Genomic DNA, 22,623 nt, shown 5'->3' on the forward strand with positions numbered 1-22,623 from the left:
CTCTTTTGTAGTGTAGTTAGATAACTTTCCTTAATAGACAGAAGTTAAGGCATAAACTCTGTTGGAATTTGCTTTGATTTAAATATTGACATTCACTTTTTAACATGTGGTTGATAAACAGCAAGTAAACTAAAGGAGTAAACTGAAGTAGTGCATCAACAAGGTTTTGTTTCAAACCCACATAAGCATAACCCAACGGATTAGCAAAGTTTGGGTTTAAAACTTCTTAGTTTTTAAGAAGTGTCAAAAACAGCTTTTTTTCACCACGTTGTGTTAAGAAAGCTATTTTAAGCTATCTTGCTCTTTTGTAGTGTAGTTAGATAACTTTCCTTAATAGACAGAATTTAAGGCATAAACTCTGTTGGAATTTGCTTTGATTTAAATATTGACATTCACTTTTTAACATGTGGTTGATAAACAGCAAGTAACTAAAGGAGTAAACTGAAGTAGTGCATCAACAAGGTTTTGTTTCGAACCCACATAAGCATAACCCAACGGATTAGCAAAGTTTGGGTTTAAACACTCTGCCACTTCTTAGTTTTTAAGAAGTGGCAAAATCTGCTTTTTTTTCACCACGTTGTGTTATGAAAGCTATTTTAAGCTATCTTGCTCTTTTGTAGTGTAGTTAGATAACTTTCCTTAATTGACAGAAGTTAAGGCATAAACTCTGTTGGAATTTGCTTTGTTTTAAATATTGACATTCACTTTTTAACATGTGGTTGATAAACAGCAAGTAAACTAAAGGAGTAAACTGAAGTAGTGCATCAACAAGGTTTTGTTTCGAACCCACATAAGCATAACCCAACGGATTAGCAAAGTTTGGGTTTAAAACTTCTTAGTTTTTAAGAAGTGGCAAAAACAGCTTTTTTCACCACGTTGTGTTAAGAAAGCTATTTTAAGCTATCTTGCTCTTTTGTAGTGTAGTTAGATAACTTTCCTTAATTGACAGAAGTTAAGGCATAAACTCTGTTGGAATTTGCTTTGATTTAAATATTGACATTCACTTTTTAAAATGTGGTTGATAAACAGCAAGTAAACTAAAGGAGTAAACTGAAGTAGTGCATCAACAAGGTTTTGTTTCGAACCCACATAAGCATAACCCAACGGATTAGCAAAGTTTCGGTTTAAACTCTCTGCCACTTCTTAGTTTTTAAGAAGTGTCAAAAACAGCTTTTTTCACCACGTTGTGTTAACAAAGCTATTTTAAGCTATCTTGCGCTTTTGTAGTGTAGTTAGATAACTTTCCTTAATAGACAGAAGTTATGTCATAAACTCTGTTGGAATTTGCTTTGATTTAAATATTGACATTCACTTTTTAACATGTGGTTGATAAACAGCAAGTAAACTAAAGGAGTAAACTGAAGTAGTGCATCAACAAGGTTTTGTTTCGAACCCACATAAGCATAACCCAACGGATTAGCAAAGTTTGGGTTTAAAACTTCTTAGTTTTTAAGAAGTGTCAAAAACAGCTTTTTTCACCATGTTGTGTTAAGAAAGCTATCTTGCTCTTTTGTAGTGTAGTTAGATAACTTTCCTTAATAGACAGAAGTTAAGGCATAAACTCTGTTGGAATTTGCTTTGTTTTAAATATTGACATTCACTTTTTAACATGTGGTTGATAAACAGCAAGTAAACATACCGACGAGGATGGGATTCGAACCCACACGTGCAGAGCACAATGGATTAGCAGTCCATCGCCTTAACCACTCGGCCACCTCGTCGTAATGAGGAAGCTATTTTAAGCTATCTTGGCGCTTTTGTAGTGTAGTTAGATAACTTTCCTTAATAGACAGAAGTTAAGGCATAAACTCTGTTGGAATTTGCTTTGATTTAAATATTGACATTCACTTTTTAACATGTGGTTGATAAACAGCAAGTAACTAAAGGAGTAAACTGAAGTAGTGCATCAACAAGGTTTTGTTTCGAACCCATATAAGCATAACCCAACGGATTAGCAAAGTTTGGGTTTAAAACTTCTTAGTTTTTAAGAAGTGGCAAAAACAGCTTTTTTCACCACGTTGTGTTAAGAAAGCTATTTTAAGCTATCTTGCTCTTTTGTAGTGTAGTTAGATAACTTTCCTTAATAGACAGAAGTTAAGGCATAAACTCTGTTGGAATTTGCTTTGATTTAAATATTGACATTCACTTTTTAACATGTGGTTGATAAACAGCAAGTAAACTAAAGGAGTAAACTGAAGTAGTGCATCAACAAGGTTTTGTTTCAAACCCACATAAGCATAACCCAACGGATTAGCAAAGTTTGGGTTTAAAACTTCTTAGTTTTCAAAAGTGTCAAAAACAGCTTTTTTTCACCACGTTGTGTTAAGAAAGCTATTTTAAGCTATCTTGCTCTTTTGTAGTGTAGTTAGATAACTTTCCTTAATAGACAGAAGTTAAGTCATAAACTCTGTTGGAATTTGCTTTGATTTAAATATTGACATTCACTTTTTAACATGTGGTTGATAAACAGCAAGTAACTAAAGGAGTAAACTGAAGTAGTGCATCAACAAGGTTTTGTTTCAAACCCACATAAGCATAACAAAACGGATTAGAAAAGTTTGAGTTTAAACACTCTGCCAATTTTTTGTTTTTTAGAAGTGGCAAAAACAGCTTTTTTTCACCACGTTGTGTTAAGAAAGCTATTTTAAGCTATCTTGCTCTTTTGTAGTGTAGTTAGATAACTTTCCTTAATAGACAGAAGTTAAGGCATAAACTCTGTTGGAATTTGCTTTGATTTAAATATTGACATTCACTTTTTAACATGTGGTTGATAAACAGCAAGTAAACTAAAGGAGTAAACTGAAGTAGTGCATCAACAAGGTTTTGTTTCAAACCCACATAAGCATAACAAAACGGATTAGAAAAGTTTGAGTTTAAACACTGCCAATTTTTTGTTTTTTAGAAGTGGCAAAAACAGCTTTTTTCACCACGTCGTATTAAGAAATCTTTTTAAGCTATCTTGCGCTTTTGTAGTGTAGTTAGATAACTTTCCGTAATAGACAGAAGTTAAGGCATAAACTCTGTTGGAATTTGCTTTGATTTAAATATTGACATTCACTTTTTAACATGTGGTTGATAAACAGCAAGTAAACTAAAGGAGTAAACTGAAGTAGTGCATCAACAAGGTTTTGTTTCGAACCCACATAAGCATAACCCAACGGATTAACAAAGTTTCGGTTTAAACACTCTGCCACTTCTTAGTTTTTAAGAAGTGGCAAAAACAGCTTTTTTTCACCACGTCGTGTTAAGAAAGCTTTTTTAAGCTATCTTGCGCTTTTGTAGTGTAGTTAGATGACTTTCCTTAATAGACAGAAGTTAAGGCATAAACTCTGTTGGAATTTGCTTTGATTGAAATATTGACATTCACTTTTTAACATGTGGTTGATAAACAGCAAGTAAAAATACCGACGAGTATGGGATTCAAACCCACGCGTGCAGAGCACAATGGATTAGCAGTCCATCGCCTTAACCACTCGGCCACCTCGTCATAATAAGGAAGCTATTTTAAGCTATCTTGCGCTTTTGTAGTGTAGTTAGATGACTTTCCTTAATAGACAGAAGTTAAGGCATAAACTCTGTTGGAATTTGCTTTGATTGAAATATTGACATTCACTTTTTAACATGTGGTTGATAAACAGCAAGTAACTAAAGGAGTAAACTGAAGTAGTGCATCAACAAGGTTTTGTTTCGAACCCATATAAGCATAACCCAACGGATTAGCAAAGTTTGGGTTTAAAACTTCTTAGTTTTTAAGAAGTGGCAAAAACAGCTTTTTTCACCACGTTGTGTTAAGAAAGCTATTTTAAGCTATCTTGCTCTTTTGTAGTGTAGTTAGATAACTTTCCTTAATTGACAGAAGTTAAGGCATAAACTCTGTTGGAATTTGCTTTGATTTAAATATTGACATTCACTTTTTAAAATGTGGTTGATAAACAGCAAGTAAACTAAAGGAGTAAACTGAAGTAGTGCATCAACAAGGTTTTGTTTCGAACCCACATAAGCATAACCCAACGGATTAGCAAAGTTTCGGTTTAAACTCTCTGCCACTTCTTAGTTTTTAAGAAGTGTCAAAAACAGCTTTTTTCACCACGTTGTGTTAACAAAGCTATTTTAAGCTATCTTGCGCTTTTGTAGTGTAGTTAGATAACTTTCCTTAATAGACAGAAGTTATGTCATAAACTCTGTTGGAATTTGCTTTGATTTAAATATTGACATTCACTTTTTAACATGTGGTTGATAAACAGCAAGTAAACTAAAGGAGTAAACTGAAGTAGTGCATCAACAAGGTTTTGTTTCGAACCCACATAAGCATAACCCAACGGATTAGCAAAGTTTGGGTTTAAAACTTCTTAGTTTTTAAGAAGTGTCAAAAACAGCTTTTTTTCACCATGTTGTGTTAAGAAAGCTATCTTGCTCTTTTGTAGTGTAGTTAGATAACTTTCCTTAATAGACAGAAGTTAAGGCATAAACTCTGTTGGAATTTGCTTTGTTTTAAATATTGACATTCACTTTTTAACATGTGGTTGATAAACAGCAAGTAAACATACCGACGAGGATGGGATTCGAACCCACACGTGCAGAGCACAATGGATTAGCAGTCCATCGCCTTAACCACTCGGCCACCTCGTCGTAATGAGGAAGCTATTTTAAGCTATCTTGCGCTTTTGTAGTGTAGTTAGATAACTTTCCTTAATAGACAGAAGTTAAGGCATAAACTCTGTTGGAATTTGCTTTGATTTAAATATTGACATTCACTTTTTAACATGTGGTTGATAAACAGCAAGTAACTAAAGGAGTAAACTGAAGTAGTGCATCAACAAGGTTTTGTTTCGAACCCATATAAGCATAACCCAACGGATTAGCAAAGTTTGGGTTTAAAACTTCTTAGTTTTTAAGAAGTGGCAAAAACAGCTTTTTTTCACCACGTTGTGTTAAGAAAGCTATTTTAAGCTATCTTGCTCTTTTGTAGTGTAGTTAGATAACTTTCCTTAATAGACAGAAGTTAAGGCATAAACTCTGTTGGAATTTGCTTTGATTTAAATATTGACATTCACTTTTTAACATGTGGTTGATAAACAGCAAGTAAACTAAAGGAGTAAACTGAAGTAGTGCATCAACAAGGTTTTGTTTCAAACCCACATAAGCATAACCCAACGGATTAGCAAAGTTTGGGTTTAAAACTTCTTAGTTTTCAAAAAGTGTCAAAAACAGCTTTTTTTCACCACGTTGTGTTAAGAAAGCTATTTTAAGCTATCTTGCTCTTTTGTAGTGTAGTTAGATAACTTTCCTTAATAGACAGAAGTTAAGGCATAAACTCTGTTGGAATTTGCTTTGATTTAAATATTGACATTCACTTTTTAACATGTGGTTGATAAACAGCAAGTAACTAAAGGAGTAAACTGAAGTAGTGCATCAACAAGGTTTTGTTTCGAACCCACATAAGCATAACCCAACGGATTAGCAAAGTTTGGGTTTAAACACTCTGCCACTTCTTAGTTTTTAAGAAGTGGCAAAATCTGCTTTTTTTCACCACGTTGTGTTATGAAAGCTATTTTAAGCTATCTTGCTCTTTTGTAGTGTAGTTAGATAACTTTCCTTAATTGACAGAAGTTAAGGCATAAACTCTGTTGGAATTTGCTTTGTTTTAAATATTGACATTCACTTTTTAACATGTGGTTGATAAACAGCAAGTAAACTAAAGGAGTAAACTGAAGTAGTGCATCAACAAGGTTTTGTTTCAAACCCACATAAGCATAACAAAACGGATTAGAAAAGTTTGAGTTTAAACACTCTGCCAATTTTTTGTTTTTTAGAAGTGGCAAAAACAGCTTTTTTTCACCACGTCGTATTAAGAAATCTTTTTAAGCTATCTTGCGCTTTTGTAGTGTAGTTAGATAACTTTCCGTAATAGACAGAAGTTAAGGCATAAACTCTGTTGGAATTTGCTTTGATTTAAATATTGACATTCACTTTTTAACATGTGGTTGATAAACAGCAAGTAAACTAAAGGAGTAAACTGAAGTAGTGCATCAACAAGGTTTTGTTTCGAACCCACATAAGCATAACCCAACGGATTAACAAAGTTTCGGTTTAAACACTCTGCCACTTCTTAGTTTTTAAGAAGTGGCAAAAACAGCTTTTTTTCACCACGTTGTGTTAAGAAAGCTATTTTAAGCTATCTTGCTCTTTTGTAGTGTAGTTAGATAACTTTCCTTAATAGACAGAAGTTAAGGCATAAACTCTGTTGGAATTTGCTTTGATTTAAATATTGACATTCACTTTTTAACATGTGGTTGATAAACAGCAAGTAAACTAAAGGAGTAAACTGAAGTAGTGCATCAACAAGGTTTTGTTTCAAACCCACATAAGCATAACCCAACGGATTAGCAAAGTTTGGGTTTAAAACTTCTTAGTTTTCAAAAGTGTCAAAAACAGCTTTTTTTCACCACGTTGTGTTAAGAAAGCTATTTTAAGCTATCTTGCTCTTTTGTAGTGTAGTTAGATAACTTTCCTTAATAGACAGAAGTTAAGGCATAAACTCTGTTGGAATTTGCTTTGATTTAAATATTGACATTCACTTTTTAACATGTGGTTGATAAACAGCAAGTAACTAAAGGAGTAAACTGAAGTAGTGCATCAACAAGGTTTTGTTTCGAACCCACATAAGCATAACCCAACGGATTAGCAAAGTTTGGGTTTAAACACTCTGCCACTTCTTAGTTTTTAAGAAGTGGCAAAATCTGCTTTTTTCACCACGTTGTGTTATGAAAGCTATTTTAAGCTATCTTGCTCTTTTGTAGTGTAGTTAGATAACTTTCCTTAATTGACAGAAGTTAAGGCATAAACTCTGTTGGAATTTGCTTTGTTTTAAATATTGACATTCACTTTTTAACATGTGGTTGATAAACAGCAAGTAAACTAAAGGAGTAAACTGAAGTAGTGCATCAACAAGGTTTTGTTTCAAACCCACATAAGCATAACAAAACGGATTAGAAAAGTTTGAGTTTAAACACTCTGCCAATTTTTTGTTTTTTAGAAGTGGCAAAAACAGCTTTTTTTCACCACGTCGTATTAAGAAATCTTTTTAAGCTATCTTGCGCTTTTGTAGTGTAGTTAGATAACTTTCCGTAATAGACAGAAGTTAAGGCATAAACTCTGTTGGAATTTGCTTTGATTTAAATATTGACATTCACTTTTTAACATGTGGTTGATAAACAGCAAGTAAACTAAAGGAGTAAACTGAAGTAGTGCATCAACAAGGTTTTGTTTCGAACCCACATAAGCATAACCCAACGGATTAACAAAGTTTCGGTTTAAACACTCTGCCACTTCTTAGTTTTTAAGAAGTGGCAAAAACAGCTTTTTTTCACCACGTCGTGTTAAGAAAGCTTTTTTAAGCTATCTTGCGCTTTTGTAGTGTAGTTAGATGACTTTCCTTAATAGACAGATGTTAAGGCATAAACTCTGTTGGAATTTGCTTTGATTGAAATATTGACATTCACTTTTTAACATGTGGTTGATAAACAGCAAGTAAAAATACCGACGAGTATGGGATTCAAACCCACGCGTGCAGAGCACAATGGATTAGCAGTCCATCACCTTAACCACTCGGCCACCTCGTCATAATAAGGAAGCTATTTTAAGCTATCTTGCGCTTTTGTAGTGTAGTTAGATGACTTTCCTTAATAGACAGAAGTTAAGGCATAAACTCTGTTGGAATTTGCTTTGATTGAAATATTGACATTCACTTTTTAACATGTGGTTGATAAACAGCAAGTAACTAAAGGAGTAAACTGAAGTAGTGCATCAACAAGGTTTTGTTTCGAACCCATATAAGCATAACCCAACGGATTAGCAAAGTTTGGGTTTAAAACTTCTTAGTTTTTAAGAAGTGGCAAAAACAGCTTTTTTCACCACGTTGTGTTAAGAAAGCTATTTTAAGCTATCTTGCTCTTTTGTAGTGTAGTTAGATAACTTTCCTTAATAGACAGAAGTTAAGGCATAAACTCTGTTGGAATTTGCTTTGATTTAAATATTGACATTCACTTTTTAACATGTGGTTGATAAACAGCAAGTAAACTAAAGGAGTAAACTGAAGTAGTGCATCAACAAGGTTTTGTTTCAAACCCATATAAGCATAACCCAACGGATTAGCAAAGTTTGGGTTTAAACACTCTGCCACTTCTTAGTTTTTAAGAAGTGGCAAAATCTGCTTTTTTTTCACCACGTTGTGTTATGAAAGCTATTTTAAGCTATCTTGCTCTTTTGTAGTGTAGTTAGATAACTTTCCTTAATTGACAGAAGTTAAGGCATAAACTCTGTTGGAATTTGCTTTGTTTTAAATATTGACATTCACTTTTTAACATGTGGTTGATAAACAGCAAGTAAACTAAAGGAGTAAACTGAAGTAGTGCATCAACAAGGTTTTGTTTCAAACCCACATAAGCATAACAAAACGGATTAGAAAAGTTTGAGTTTAAACACTCTGCCAATTTTTTGTTTTTTAGAATTGGCAAAAACAGCTTTTTTCACCACGTCGTATTAAGAAATCTTTTTAAGCTATCTTAGCGCTTTTGTAGTGTAGTTAGATAACTTTCCGTAATAGACAGAAGTTAAGGCATAAACTCTGTTGGAATTTGCTTTGATTTAAATATTGACATTCACTTTTTAACATGTGGTTGATAAACAGCAAGTAAACTAAAGGAGTAAACTGAAGTAGTGCATCAACAAGGTTTTGTTTCGAACCCACATAAGCATAACCCAACGGATTAACAAAGTTTCGGTTTAAACACTCTGCCACTTCTTAGTTTTTAAGAAGTGGCAAAAACAGCTTTTTTCACCACGTCGTGTTAAGAAAGCTTTTTTAAGCTATCTTGCGCTTTTGTAGTGTAGTTAGATGACTTTCCTTAATAGACAGAAGTTAAGGCATAAACTCGGTTGGAATTTGCTTTGATTTAAATATTGACATTCACTTTTTAACATGTGGTTGATAAACAGCAAGTAAACTAAAGGAGTAAACTGAAGTAGTGCATCAACAAGGTTTTGTTTCAAACCCACATAAGCATAACCCAACGGATTAGCAAAGTTTGGGTTTAAAACTTCTTAGTTTTTAAAAAGTGTCAAAAACAGCTTTTTTTCACCACGTTGTGTTAAGAAAGCTATTTTAAGCTATCTTGCTCTTTTGTAGTGTAGTTAGATAACTTTCCTTAATAGACAGAAGTTAAGGCATAAACTCTGTTGGAATTTGCTTTGATTTAAATATTGACATTCACTTTTTAACATGTGGTTGATAAACAGCAAGTAAACTAAAGGAGTAAACTGAAGTAGTGCATCAACAAGGTTTTGTTTCAAACCCACATAAGCATAACCCAACGGATTAGCAAAGTTTCGGTTTAAACACTCTGCCACTTCTTAGTTTTTAAGAAGTGGCAAAAACAGCTTTTTTTCACCACGTCGTGTTAAGAAAGCTTTTTTAAGCTATCTTGCGCTTTTGTAGTGTAGTTAGATAACTTTCCTTAATAGACAGAAGTTAAGGCATAAACTCTGTTGGAATTTGCTTTGATTTAAATATTGACATTCACTTTTTAACATGTGGTTGATAAACAGCAAGTAAACATACCGACAAGGATGGGATTCAAACCCACGCGTGCAGAGCACAATGGATTAGCAGTCCATCACCTTAACCACTCGGCCACCTCGTCGTAATAAGGAAGCTATTTTAAGCTATCTTGCGCTTTTGTAGTGTAGTTAGATGACTTTCCTTAATAGACAGAAGTTAAGGCATAAACTCTGTTGGAATTTGCTTTGATTGAAATATTGACATTCACTTTTTAACATGTGGTTGATAAACAGCAAGTAAACTAAAGGAGTAAACTGAAGTAGTGCATCAACAAGGTTTTGTTTCGAACCCATATAAGCATAACCCAACGGATTAGCAAAGTTTGGGTTTAAAACTTCTTAGTTTTTAAGAAGTGGCAAAAACAGCTTTTTTCACCACGTTGTGTTAAGAAAGCTATTTTAAGCTATCTTGCTCTTTTGTAGTGTAGTTAGATAACTTTCCTTAATAGACAGAAGTTAAGGCATAAACTCTGTTGGAATTTGCTTTGATTTAAATATTGACATTCACGTTTTAACATGTGGTTGATAAACAGCAAGTAAACTAAAGGAGTAAACTGAAGTAGTGCATCAACAAGGTTTTGTTTCGAACCCACATAAGCATAATCCAACGGATTAGCAAAGTTTGGGTTTAAACACTCTGCCAATTTTTTGTTTTTTAGAAGTGGCAAAAACAGCTTTTTTCACCACGTCGTATTAAGAAATCTTTTTTAAGCTATCTTGCGCTTTTGTAGTGTAGTTAGATAACTTTCCGTAATAGACAGAAGTTAAGGCATAAACTCTGTTGGAATTTGCTTTGATTTAAATATTGACATTCACTTTTTAACATGTGGTTGATAAACAGCAAGTAAACTAAAGGAGTAAACTGAAGTAGTGCATCAACAAGGTTTTGTTTCGAACCCACATAAGCATAACCCAACGGATTAACAAAGTTTCGGTTTAAACACTCTGCCACTTCTTAGTTTTTAAGAAGTGGCAAAAACAGCTTTTTTTCACCACGTCGTGTTAAGAAAGCTTTTTTAAGCTATCTTGCGCTTTTGTAGTGTAGTTAGATGACTTTCCTTAATAGACAGAAGTTAAGGCATAAACTCGGTTGGAATTTGCTTTGATTTAAATATTGACATTCACTTTTTAACATGTGGTTGATAAACAGCAAGTAAACTAAAGGAGTAAACTGAAGTAGTGCATCAACAAGGTTTTGTTTCAAACCCACATAAGCATAACCCAACGGATTAGCAAAGTTTGGGTTTAAAACTTCTTAGTTTTTAAAAGTGTCAAAAACAGCTTTTTTCACCACGTTGTGTTAAGAAAGCTATTTTAAGCTATCTTGCTCTTTTGTAGTGTAGTTAGATAACTTTCCTTAATAGACAGAAGTTAAGGCATAAACTCTGTTGGAATTTGCTTTGATTTAAATATTGACATTCACTTTTTAACATGTGGTTGATAAACAGCAAGTAAACTAAAGGAGTAAACTGAAGTAGTGCATCAACAAGGTTTTGTTTCAAACCCACATAAGCATAACCCAACGGATTAGCAAAGTTTCGGTTTAAACACTCTGCCACTTCTTAGTTTTTAAGAAGTGGCAAAAACAGCTTTTTTTCACCACGTCGTGTTAAGAAAGCTTTTTTAAGCTATCTTGCGCTTTTGTAGTGTAGTTAGATAACTTTCCTTAATAGACAGAAGTTAAGGCATAAACTCTGTTGGAATTTGCTTTGATTTAAATATTGACATTCACTTTTTAACATGTGGTTGATAAACAGCAAGTAAACATTTCGACAAGGATGGGATTCAAACCCACGCGTGCAGAGCACAATGGATTAGCAGTCCATCACCTTAACCACTCGGCCACCTCGTCGTAATAAGGAAGCTATTTTAAGCTATCTTGCGCTTTTGTAGTGTAGTTAGATGACTTTCCTTAATAGACAGAAGTTAAGGCATAAACTCTGTTGGAATTTGCTTTGATTGAAATATTGACATTCACTTTTTAACATGTGGTTGATAAACAGCAAGTAACTAAAGGAGTAAACTGAAGTAGTGCATCAACAAGGTTTTGTTTCGAACCCATATAAGCATAACCCAACGGATTAGCAAAGTTTGGGTTTAAAACTTCTTAGTTTTTAAGAAGTGGCAAAAACAGCTTTTTTTCACCACGTTGTGTTAAGAAAGCTATTTTAAGCTATCTTGCTCTTTTGTAGTGTAGTTAGATAACTTTCCTTAATAGACAGAAGTTAAGGCATAAACTCTGTTGGAATTTGCTTTGATTTAAATATTGACATTCACGTTTTAACATGTGGTTGATAAACAGCAAGTAAACTAAAGGAGTAAACTGAAGTAGTGCATCAACAAGGTTTTGTTTCGAACCCACATAAGCATAATCCAACGGATTAGCAAAGTTTGGGTTTAAACACTCTGCCAATTTTTGTTTTTTAGAAGTGGCAAAAACAGCTTTTTTCACCACGTCGTATTAAGAAATCTTTTTAAGCTATCTTGCGCTTTTGTAGTGTAGTTAGATAACTTTCCGTAATAGACAGAAGTTAAGGCATAAACTCTGTTGGAATTTGCTTTGATTTAAATATTGACATTCACTTTTTAACATGTGGTTGATAAACAGCAAGTAAACTAAAGGAGTAAACTGAAGTAGTGCATCAACAAGGTTTTGTTTCGAACCCACATAAGCATAACCCAACGGATTAACAAAGTTTCGGTTTAAACACTCTGCCACTTCTTAGTTTTTAAGAAGTGGCAAAAACAGCTTTTTTTCACCACGTCGTGTTAAGAAAGCTTTTTTAAGCTATCTTGCGCTTTTGTAGTGTAGTTAGATAACTTTCCTTAATAGACAGAAGTTAAGGCATAAACTCGGTTGGAATTTGCTTTGATTTAAATATTGACATTCACTTTTTAACATGTGGTTGATAAACAGCAAGTAAACTAAAGGAGTAAACTGAAGTAGTGCATCAATAAGGTTTTGTTTCGAACCCACATAAGCATAACCCAACGGATTAGCAAAGTTTGGGTTTAAAACTTCTTAGTTTTTAAAAAGTGGCAAAAACAGCTTTTTTTCACCACGTTGTGTTAAGAAAGCTATTTTAAGCTATCTTGCTCTTTTGTAGTGTAGTTAGATAACTTTCCTTAATAGACAGAAGTTAAGGCATAAACTCTGTTGGAATTTGCTTTGATTTAAATATTGACATTCACGTTTTAACATGTGGTTGATAAACAGCAAGTAAACTAAAGGAGTAAACTGAAGTAGTGCATCAACAAGGTTTTGTTTCGAACCCACATAAGCATAATCCAACGGATTAGCAAAGTTTGGGTTTAAACACTCTGCCAATTTTTTGTTTTTTAGAAGTGGCAAAAACAGCTTTTTTCACCACGTCGTATTAAGAAAGCTTTTTTAAGCTATCTTGCGCTTTTGTAGTGTAGTTAGATGACTTTCCTTAATAGACAGAAGTTAAGGCATAAACTCTGTTGGAATTTGCTTTGATTTAAATATTGACATTCACGTTTTAACATGTGGTTGATAAACAGCAAGTAAACTAAAGGAGTAAACTGAAGTAGTGCATCAACAAGGTTTTGTTTCGAACCCACATAAGCATAACCCAATGGCTTAGCAAAGTTTGGGTTTAAACACTCTGCCAATTTTTTGTTTTTAAGAAGTGGCAAAAACAGCTTTTTTTCACCACGTTGTGTTATGAAAGCTATTTTAAGCTATCTTGCGCTTTTGTAGTGTAGTTAGATGACTTTCCTTAATAGACAGAAGTTAAGGCATAAACTCTGTTGGAATTTGCTTTGATTTAAATATTGACATTCACGTTTTAACATGTGGTTGATAAACAGCAAGTAAACATATCAATGAGGATGGGATTCAAACCCACACGCGCAGAGCACAATGGATTAGCAGTCCATCGCCTTAACCACTCGGCCACCTCGTCGTATTAAGAAAGCTTTTTTAAGCTATCTTGCACTTTTGTAGTGTAGTTAGATAACTTTCCTTAATAGACAGAAGTTAAGGCATAAACTCTGTTGGAACCCTAACCTGTGAAGCACCTATACAGTACAGGGTAGCCATTAGGGTACCCGCAGTGGCTTGGGTCGGCGAGTTCCTCCGCTGAACCACGGACCCAGAGGGCTGGGGGGGAATCGACCAGGGGCCCGACTCGGAGTGGTGCACCCTGGGAAGAAGGCGCACTACTTTACCTTGACGTCAGGAAAAGGGCGCTGGGCGCAAGCGATCCACCCGGCCGGGCGGTCTACGTGTTACCGAGTTCTACGGGCTCAGACCTGACAAAACACGAGACGCAACCGACTCAACGCGGAGGTTGTAAAACCTCACGAAGGTGTTGGGTGTTGCCCAAGCCGCGGCTTTGCAGATGTCTGCTAGGGAGGTGCCCCTGGCCAGTGCCCACGAGGACGCTACACCCCTTGTTGAGTGAGCTCGGACCCGCAAGGGTAGGGGCATGGCCTGGGTGCGATAAGCCAGTGTGATGGCGTCGACAAACCAGTGGGTGAGCCTCTGTTTGGAGACGGCATTCCCTTTCTGCCGTCCCCCAAAGCAGACAAAGAGCTGCTCAGAGCGTCTGGTGCTCTGTGTGCGATCCAGGTAAATGCGCAGGGCGCGCACTGGACATAGCAATGAAAGGGCTGGGTCTGCCTCCTCCCGGGGCAGCGCTTGCAGGTTCACTACCTGATCTCGGAACGGTGTGGTAGGAACCTTGGGCACATAGCCCGGTCACGGTCTTAGGATCACAGATGTATCTGCCGGATCGAACTCCAGTCAAGTGTCGCTGACAGAGAACGCTTGCAGGTCCCCGACCCTCTTGATAGAGTCAAGTCAAGTCAAGTCAAGTGGTTTTTATTGTCGTTTCAACCATATACAGTTAGTACAGTACACAGAAAAACGAGACAACGTTCCTCCAGGACCATGGTGCTACATAAAAACAACAAAGGACCAACACAGGACCACATGAGACAACACAACGAAATAAAATACCTATATAAAATACCTATATATACCTATATAAAGTGCACGTGCAAACATGTGCAAAGTACGGGACAGTACAACAAATTACTGACAATGAACAGGACAATAGACTCAGTGCAGCGCCGACCAGTACTCAGTAGTGCAAAAAGATGACAGTTTCTAAAAACATAAACATAACATACTATCAGTTATTGAGGTAGCAGACAGTTATAAAGTGACTGTAATTAAAGTGCAACTCAGGACACGTGTGTGTGTGTGTCAAACCAGTCTCTGAGTATTGAGGAGTCTGATGGCTTGGGGGAAGAAGCTGTTACACAGTCTGGCCGTGAGGGCCTGAATGCTTTGGTACCTCTTGCCAGACGGCAGGAGGGTAAAGAGTTTATGTGAGGGGTGTGTGGGGTCGTCCACAATGCTGGTTGCTTTGCGGATACAGTGTTTTTTGTAAATGTCTTTGATGGAGGGAAGAGAGACCCCAATGATCTTCTCAGCTATACTCACTATCCTCTGCAGGGCTTTGCGGTCCAAAACGGTGCAAGTCCCAAACCAGGCAGTGATGCAGCTGCTCAGGATGCTCTCAATAGTCCCACTATAGAATGTAATGAGGATGGGGGGTGGGAGATGTGCTTTCCTCAGCCTTCGAAGAAAGTAGAGACGCTGCTGGGCTTTCTTGGTGATAGAGCTGGTGTTGAGGGACCAGGTAAGGTTCTCCGCCAGGTGAACACCAAGGAATTTGGTGCTCTTGACGATCTCCACAGAGGAGCCGTCGATGTTCAGCGGAGCGTGTTCACCTTGTGCTCTCCTAAAGTCAACAACCATCTCTTTTGTTTTGTCGACATTCAGGGACAGGTTGTTGGCTCTACACCAGTTCGTCAGCCGTTGCACCTCCTCTCTGTATGCTGACTCGTCGTTCTTGCTGATGAGACCCACCACGGTCGTGTCATCGGCGAACTTGACGATGTGGTTCGAGCTGTGCATTGCTGCACAGTCGTGAGTCAGCAGAGTGAACAGCAATGGACTGAGCACACAGCCCTGGGGGTCCCCAGTGTTCAGTGTGGTGGTGGTGGAGATGCTGTTCCCAATCCGGACTGACTGAGGTCTCCCAGTCAGGAAGTCCAGGATCCAGTTGCAGAGGGAGGTGTCCAGGCCCAGCAGGTTCAGCTTTCCAATCAGGTGCTGGGGAATGATTGTGTTGAATGCTGAGCTGAAATCTATGAACAGCATTCGAACGTATGAGTCCTTATTGTCTAGGTGGGTGAGGGCCAGATGGAGGGTTGTGGCGATGGCATCGTCCGTTGAACGGTTTGGATGATACGCAAACTGTAGTGGGTCTAGTGAGGGGGGCAGCTGGGTCTTAATGTGCCTCATGACGAGCCTCTCGAAGCACTTCATGATGATGGGTGTAAGTGCGACGGGACGGTAGTCATTGTGGCAGGACACTGAAGAATTCTTTGGCATGGGGATGGTGGTGGTGGCCTTGAAGCACGTTGGAACGACGGCGCTGCTCAGAGAGATGTTGAAGATGTCGGTAAGAACATCTGTTAGCTGGTCTGCACATCCTCTGAGCACTCTGCCAGGAATGTTGTCTGGTCCAGCAGCCTTCCTTGGGTTGACTCTACGTAGAGTTTTCCTCACATCTGCCGTGGTAAGACAGAGCACCTGGTCGTTGGGAGGAGGGGTGGTCTTCCTCGCCACCACGTCGTTCTGCACTTCAAACCGAGCGTAGAAGTCGTTCAGCGCATCTGGAAGGGAGGCATCTTTGTCACAGGCAACTGATGTTGTCCTGTAGCTGGTGATGGCCTGGATGCCTTGCCACATGCGCCGCGTGTCACCGCTGTCCTGGAAGTGACTGTGGATTCTCTGGGCGTGTGTGCGCTTTGCCTCTCTGATTGCCCATGACAGTTTGGCCCTAGCTGTTCTTAGGGCTGCTTTATCGCCTGCTTTGAATGCGGAGTCTCGGGACCTCAGCAGCGTGTGCACCTCCGCAGTCATCCACGGCTTCTGGTTGGAGCGTGTGGTGATGGTCTTGGAGAATGTGACATCATCAATGCACTTGCTGTGTAGCTGGTCACTGATGCTGTGTATTCCTCCAAGTTGGTAGAATCGCCATATGTTGCAGCAACTCAAAACAGTCCTGAAGTGCAGAGATGGCTCCTGCTGGCCAGGTTTTCACCTGCTTCTGAAGCGGTTTTGTGCATCTGACGAGCGGTCTGTATGCTAGAATTAACATAACAGAGATGTGGTCTGAGTAGCCGAGGTGGGGGCGGGGCTCCGCCCGGTACGCGCCTGGGATGTTTGTGTAAACAAGATCAAGCTGCTCAGCCTCTCGTTGCAAAGTCCACATACTAATGGAATTTAGGGAGCACTGTCTTGAGATTCGCATGGTTGAAATCTCCGGCGACAATAAACAGTCCGTCGGGGTGAGCGTTCTGCAGTTCGCTCATAGCCCCATACAGTTCACAGAGCACTTCCTTAGCGTTAGCGCTGGGGGGAATGTAAACTCCGGTTATGTAAACAGTGGTGAATTCCCATGGTAGATAAAAAGGTCTGCATCTAACAGTCACAAGCTCCAACAGCGATGAGCAGTAACTAGAGACTAGCATAGAGTTCTTGCACCATTCCGTGTTGATGTAAACACACAAGCCACCACCGCGAGTCTTACCGCAGAGAGCTGTATTTCTGTCGGCACGAAACGAGGTGAGCCCGTCTAGCTGAATGGCGGCATCCGGAACTCTGTCGCTGAGCCACGTCTCCGTGAAAACAAAGACGCAGCAATCTCTAAACTCACGCTGCGTAGCCTGCTGGAGTCAGATATAGTCCAGTTTATTGTCCAGGGAGCAAACATTTGAGAGCAGGATAGACGGGAGAGCCGGCCGGCTAGGGTTTGTTTTTAGCCTAGCATGGACCCCCGCCCTCTTGCCGCGCTTCCGCTTTCTCGCACACTGCTTACGACGTCCTCTCCCCCGGCCACCGCCATCAGGCGATGCAGAGGCCTGGAGGCCTGGTCTCCGCAGCAAGCAGAGTACGCGTAGCGCCTCCTGCAGGTCATCATGCAGGTTGGTTTTTGCATGAGTCTTATATTTTAGTAGTGTCTGGCAATGGTAGACACGAACACCGGTTGCTCCGATGTCCATGTGCTGCAAAAGTCTGGCTTTTTAAACAAAAATAGCACCATTGTCGATCTGGAGTGGCCGCTGCGTGCTACCGCGCCGCCATCTTGGATTACAATATGGCGAGCGCGATCAGCAGGGCCGTCTTAAGGGAGAGGGCCCTGTGTCCAACTGATTCAAGCGGCTCTAAGGGAGGTCTCTGGAGTCCTGCCAAGACTACCGAGAGATCCCAGGAGGGAACTAGGCCTGGCCAGGAGGGATTCAACCTCCGGTGCTTCTCAGGAACCTGAGGATCAGGTCGTGCTTACCCAGAGATTTGCCGTCTACAGGATCGTGGTGGGCGGCAATAGCGGCAACATACACCTTGAGGGTGGACGGGGACAGCCTCCTGTCCAGCCTCTCCTGTAGGAACAGAAGCACTGACCTAATCGCGCATCTCTGCGGGTCTTCAGCTCGGAAAGAGCACCAATCTGCGAACAAGCGCCACTTAAGGGCGTAAAGGTGCCTGGTAGAGGGGGCTCTGGCTTGGTTGATTGTATTCACAACGGTCGCTGGTAAGCCGGCTAGCTCTTCCGCATCCCGTCTAGGGACCAGACGTGGAGGTTCCAGAGGTCTGGAATTCCTCTCTCAGGGACCTCCTCTCTCCGTCCCTGAGAGAGGAGGTCCTTTCTCAGAGGAATTCGCCAGGGAGGAGCTGTCGCGAGGAGCCTGAGTTCCGAGAACCAAGTCCGAGTGGGCCAGTAGGGGGCCACCAACGTGACTTGCTCCTCGTCCTCCCTGACCTTGTACAGCACCGGTGCAAGAAGGCTCACTGGGGAAATGCGTGCTTGCGCGAGCCCCGAGGGCCAGCTGTGTGCCAGCTGCTCTGTCCCGAGGGGAGCCTCTGTTAGGGCGTACCAGAGCGGGCAGTGGGAGGTTTCCTGGGCGGCAAACAGGTCTACCTGGGCCTTGCCAAACCGTTCCCAAATCAGCTGGACCGACTGGGGGTGAAGCCTCCACTCCCCTCCGGGCAGGCGTTGTCGTGATAGCGCGTCCGCTACGACGTTGAGCTTGCCGGGGATGTGAGTGGCACGCAACGACCTGAGTCGCTGCTGGCTCCATAGGAGGAGACTGCGGGCGAGTTGTGACATTTGGTGGGAGCATATGCCACCTTGGCGATTTATGTACGCCACCACCGCAGTGCTGTCCGATCTCACGAGGACATGTTTGTCCCGAACTAACGGGAGTAACTTCCTGAGAGCAAGAAGGACGGTCAGCAACTCCAGGCAGTTGATGTGCCAACACAGCGGGGCCCCTTTCCAACGAGGGATTCTGCACACGGCACCCCACCCGGACCGGGAGGCGTCGGTTGTGACCAGAACGCGTCGGCACACCTGCTGCAGGGGCACTCCTGCCCGTAAAAAGCAGAGGTCTGTCCAGGGTCGGAGTATTTTGAGGCAGGCGGGGGTGATTCTTACCCGATGCGTGCCGTGGTGCCATGCTTGTCTCGGGACTCGAGTCTGGAGCCAGTGCTGGAGTGGTCTCATATGCATCAACCCCAGCGGCACGACCGCCGCGGAGGATGCCATATGCCCCAGGAGCCTCTGGAAAAGTTTTAAAGGGACCACTGTGCCTGGCTTGAATGAAGCGAGGCAGTCCAGCACCGACTGAGCACGCTCGCTCGTGAGACGTGCTGTCATTGAGACTGAGTCTAACTCGAGCCCGAGAAAAGAGATGCTCTGAACCGGAGTGAGCTTGCTCTTTTCCCAGTTGACCTGAAGCCCCAAGTGGCTGAGGTGCCGGAGCACCTGGCCTCTGTGTGTGCATAGTAACTCTCAAGAGTGTGCTAGGATGAGCCAGTCGTCAAGGTAGTTGAGTATGCGGATGCTGGCTACTCGTAGCGGGGCAAGGGCCGCCTCTGCGACCTTCGTGAAGATGCGAGGGGACAGAGACAGGCCGAAGGGGAGGACTTTGTACTGAAACGCCTGGCCATCGAACGCGAACCATAAGAAGGGTCGGTGTCGTGGCAGAATTGAGACGTGGAAGTACGCGTCCTTCAGGTCTGCGAACCAATCTAGATGCTGAACGCCAGCCAGAATATTTCTCTGCGTGAGCATTTTGAACGGGAGTTTTAACAAGGCCCGATTGAAAACTCGCAGGTCCAGGATTGGTCGTAAGCCACCGCCTTTCTTGGGTACAATGAAGTAAGGGCTGTAGAAACCCTTCCTCATTTCGGTTGGAGGGACGGGCTCTACCGCGCCCTTGGCTAAGAGGGTCGCGATTTCCGTGCACAGGGAACTGGCATGCTCGCCGTGTACTGCGGAAAAGCGTACGCCCCTGAAGGGGGCCGGGAGCCGGGCAAACTGAATTGCGTAACCGAAGTCGAATGGTCGGTGCAGCCAGCATGATGCATTGGTAAGCGAAAGCCACGCTTCCCAGCTCTGCGCTAGGGGCACCAAAGGGACGAGTATTTTGGACGTACCCGGCGGGGCCTCACAGCGGGCGAAACAGGTAATGCAGCGTCGGGCGGCTTTGTTGCGGCCTAAGGCTGAGGTGCTGAGAATAAACTCAAAGCACTTACCTTGCTTCCTTTCTGGACTCGTCTGAACCGGCCAGCCGGGGGGCAGTCGAGGGCAAGCGGAAGGCGGGATCGCCGCGTCCGGTGTACCGGGACTGTCGTGATCTGAAAGCAGATTGCCGTGAGAACGGCATTTGCGGGCCAGGTGACCCAGAGGCAAAGGAAATAGCTTTTTTATTGAGAATGTGGGTACCGCAGCCCCCGTCAGGGGGTGTGGCAAAAGAAAAAACAAAGGATTCTCCTCCCGGCCCTCCACCGGGGGACGGAGCGGTCTTACCACCTCCGGAGCTAACATCTTCGGCTCTGGGTCGGCTGTCTCAGGAACGCTTGGGAGCCTTCCGGGTCCTAGAGGGGGTTCGTGAGACAGGGGGCGTGCGCCGCATGCGGAATACTCGACGCTGGGGCTGAGAGCTGGGCCCGGGTTGAGGCGGAGCAGGAGCTGGTTTCTTTGCAGGGGGATGCCCTCAGCGGGCAGACGGGGCAGGGCCCGTAGCGGCGGGTCTGCGGCGGGGCATGATGTGGGAGATGGCCTCCGTCTGCTTCTACTATCCGTGGCGCTCTCCGCCGTCGAGGGTGGAGAGAGTGGAGCGGGTGGCACCTAGACGAGCGGAGAGCGGGGCTCATCGTGCACCTCCGGGAAAAACGGGACCGGGGGGATGCGAGGCCGCGAACAGCGCGCTGCCCCCAGGAACCAATCATCCAACCGTGAAGGCTGTGGGGAGGATGGAGGGTTCCAATCCAACCCCACGCTCACGGCGGCCTGGGCAAGCATGGCGGACATCTGAGCGTCGGCCTCAGCCTGGGCCTGCTGGCCCGAAGGCGGCAGTCCAGGGGAGTCCTCGGCGTCAGACACCGCACTCTCTGATGCAGCGGCGAGCTCATCCGCTTCGGACTCGGGAGGATAGACGGCCAGGCCGTGAGGCAAGCCACTATCGCCGCGAGCATGGACGGGGACCAGCGAGCGTGTCGGGGAATGGGAGGTTCGCGGGGTGCTACCCGGCGAAACTGCACCCGCTGCCGCCCCCAAATCGCCCCCAGCGCCAACCGCATCATCCTCAATCCCGTGGGAAGAAGGAGCAATGCGGGGTGCAGCTGGGGTGGCTTGCCTTCTGTTGAAAGCAAGCCGCGACCGCAACGTGGTCATGGTCATGTTGTCGCAGTGAGAACATGAACCATCCACAAACGGCGCCTCGGTGTGATCACGGCCCAAACACACGAGACAGCGCCTGTGGCCGTCTGAAGCGGAGAGGCAACAATGCACGCCATGCAAATTATAGAGAAAGCCGCTGTTGTGCGCCGTCAGATCCAACAGCAAGCAGATCGTCAGAGATACAGGAACGTTCAGGGTGTGTATTCTCGCAGCAGACTGCAAACAGACCATCGGCTCCGAAGAAATTTTCTGACTAAACTTCCGTATTTGCCCCGCTTAAATACCCGTATGCGGGGGCGGGGTATGCAAATACTGATTGCCAACTCTCATTGGCCCTTTTTAATAGGATATTCAGAGGTGAATATCGGCGCTCAAGAGAGACCCCTAGTGTCGCTTCTCCGACACAACGTGGAGAGAGCGACAGAAGGGGAACTTGCAGTTCAACCTCACAGTAATGTATTACAATAATCTACTCTTGAGGTCATGAACGCATTAATTTGTTTATCATCATCAGCAATTGAGAGCATGTGTCGTAACTTAGCTATATTTCTGAGGTGGAAGAATGCTGTTCTTCAAACACTGGAAATGTGATTTTCAAAGGACAGATTGATATCAAATATAACATCTAAGTTCTTCGCTGTAGAAGTCAATGCAACAGTACATCCATTGAGAGTCAAATTATATTTTAGCTGCTTATGTTTAGGTTTTTGGTCCAATAATTAGTACCTCTGTTTTTTTGGATTTGAGTACCGTAATTTCCGGACTATAAGCCGCAACTTTTTTCCCACGCTTTGAACTTCGCGGCTAATACAATGACGCGGCTAATATATGGATTTTTCCCGCTTTCAAATGTTTTATATATATATATATATATTAAAAAAAACATTCTGTGACGTGCTCAGTTTTTTGGCGGCGTGAAGCTTTCATTAGACCAATGAAATTGCCGAACGGGTTAAGGTCAAAACAACTTTTTTTGTATACTGTTTAGATTAAATCGAGCGCACTCAAACTTCCCATCATTCTGATTACGGTTGTAATTTTGTCACCCTCACCATGGCAAAGACATGGAGAAACGCATATGATGCTGCTTTCAAGTTGAAGGCGATTGATCTGGCTGTTGCACGGGAGCTTGGTCTTAATGAGTCAATGATAAGACGTTGGAAACAGCAGCGTGAGGAATTGACTCAGTGCAAAAATACAACTAAATCTGAGG

The 22,623-nt window shown here is 42.0% G+C and overlaps 1 protein-coding gene and 7 non-coding genes across 9 annotated transcripts in view; all 8 read right to left on the reverse strand.

The window, feature by feature from the left end:
- Positions 1-22,623, reverse strand: part of LOC127640069 (uncharacterized) — a 220,216-nt gene that overhangs the window by 64,647 nt on the left and 132,946 nt on the right. The window lies entirely within an intron of this gene.
- trnas-gcu (transfer RNA serine (anticodon GCU)) lies at positions 1,640-1,721 on the reverse strand. The gene has a single exon. It is a non-coding gene; the product is annotated as a tRNA-Ser (tRNA).
- trnas-gcu (transfer RNA serine (anticodon GCU)) lies at positions 3,406-3,487 on the reverse strand. Its single transcript has one exon. It is a non-coding gene; the product is annotated as a tRNA-Ser (tRNA).
- Positions 4,548-4,629, reverse strand: trnas-gcu (transfer RNA serine (anticodon GCU)). Its single transcript has one exon. It is a non-coding gene; the product is annotated as a tRNA-Ser (tRNA).
- Positions 7,541-7,622, reverse strand: trnas-gcu (transfer RNA serine (anticodon GCU)). The gene has a single exon. It is a non-coding gene; the product is annotated as a tRNA-Ser (tRNA).
- Positions 9,620-9,701, reverse strand: trnas-gcu (transfer RNA serine (anticodon GCU)). Its single transcript has one exon. It is a non-coding gene; the product is annotated as a tRNA-Ser (tRNA).
- trnas-gcu (transfer RNA serine (anticodon GCU)) lies at positions 11,389-11,470 on the reverse strand. Its single transcript has one exon. It is a non-coding gene; the product is annotated as a tRNA-Ser (tRNA).
- trnas-gcu (transfer RNA serine (anticodon GCU)) lies at positions 13,466-13,547 on the reverse strand. Its single transcript has one exon. It is a non-coding gene; the product is annotated as a tRNA-Ser (tRNA).

The sequence above is a fragment of the Xyrauchen texanus genome, chromosome 49, assembly GCF_025860055.1.
Source record: "Xyrauchen texanus isolate HMW12.3.18 chromosome 49, RBS_HiC_50CHRs, whole genome shotgun sequence".
Classification (NCBI taxonomy): Eukaryota; Metazoa; Chordata; class Actinopteri; order Cypriniformes; family Catostomidae; genus Xyrauchen; species Xyrauchen texanus.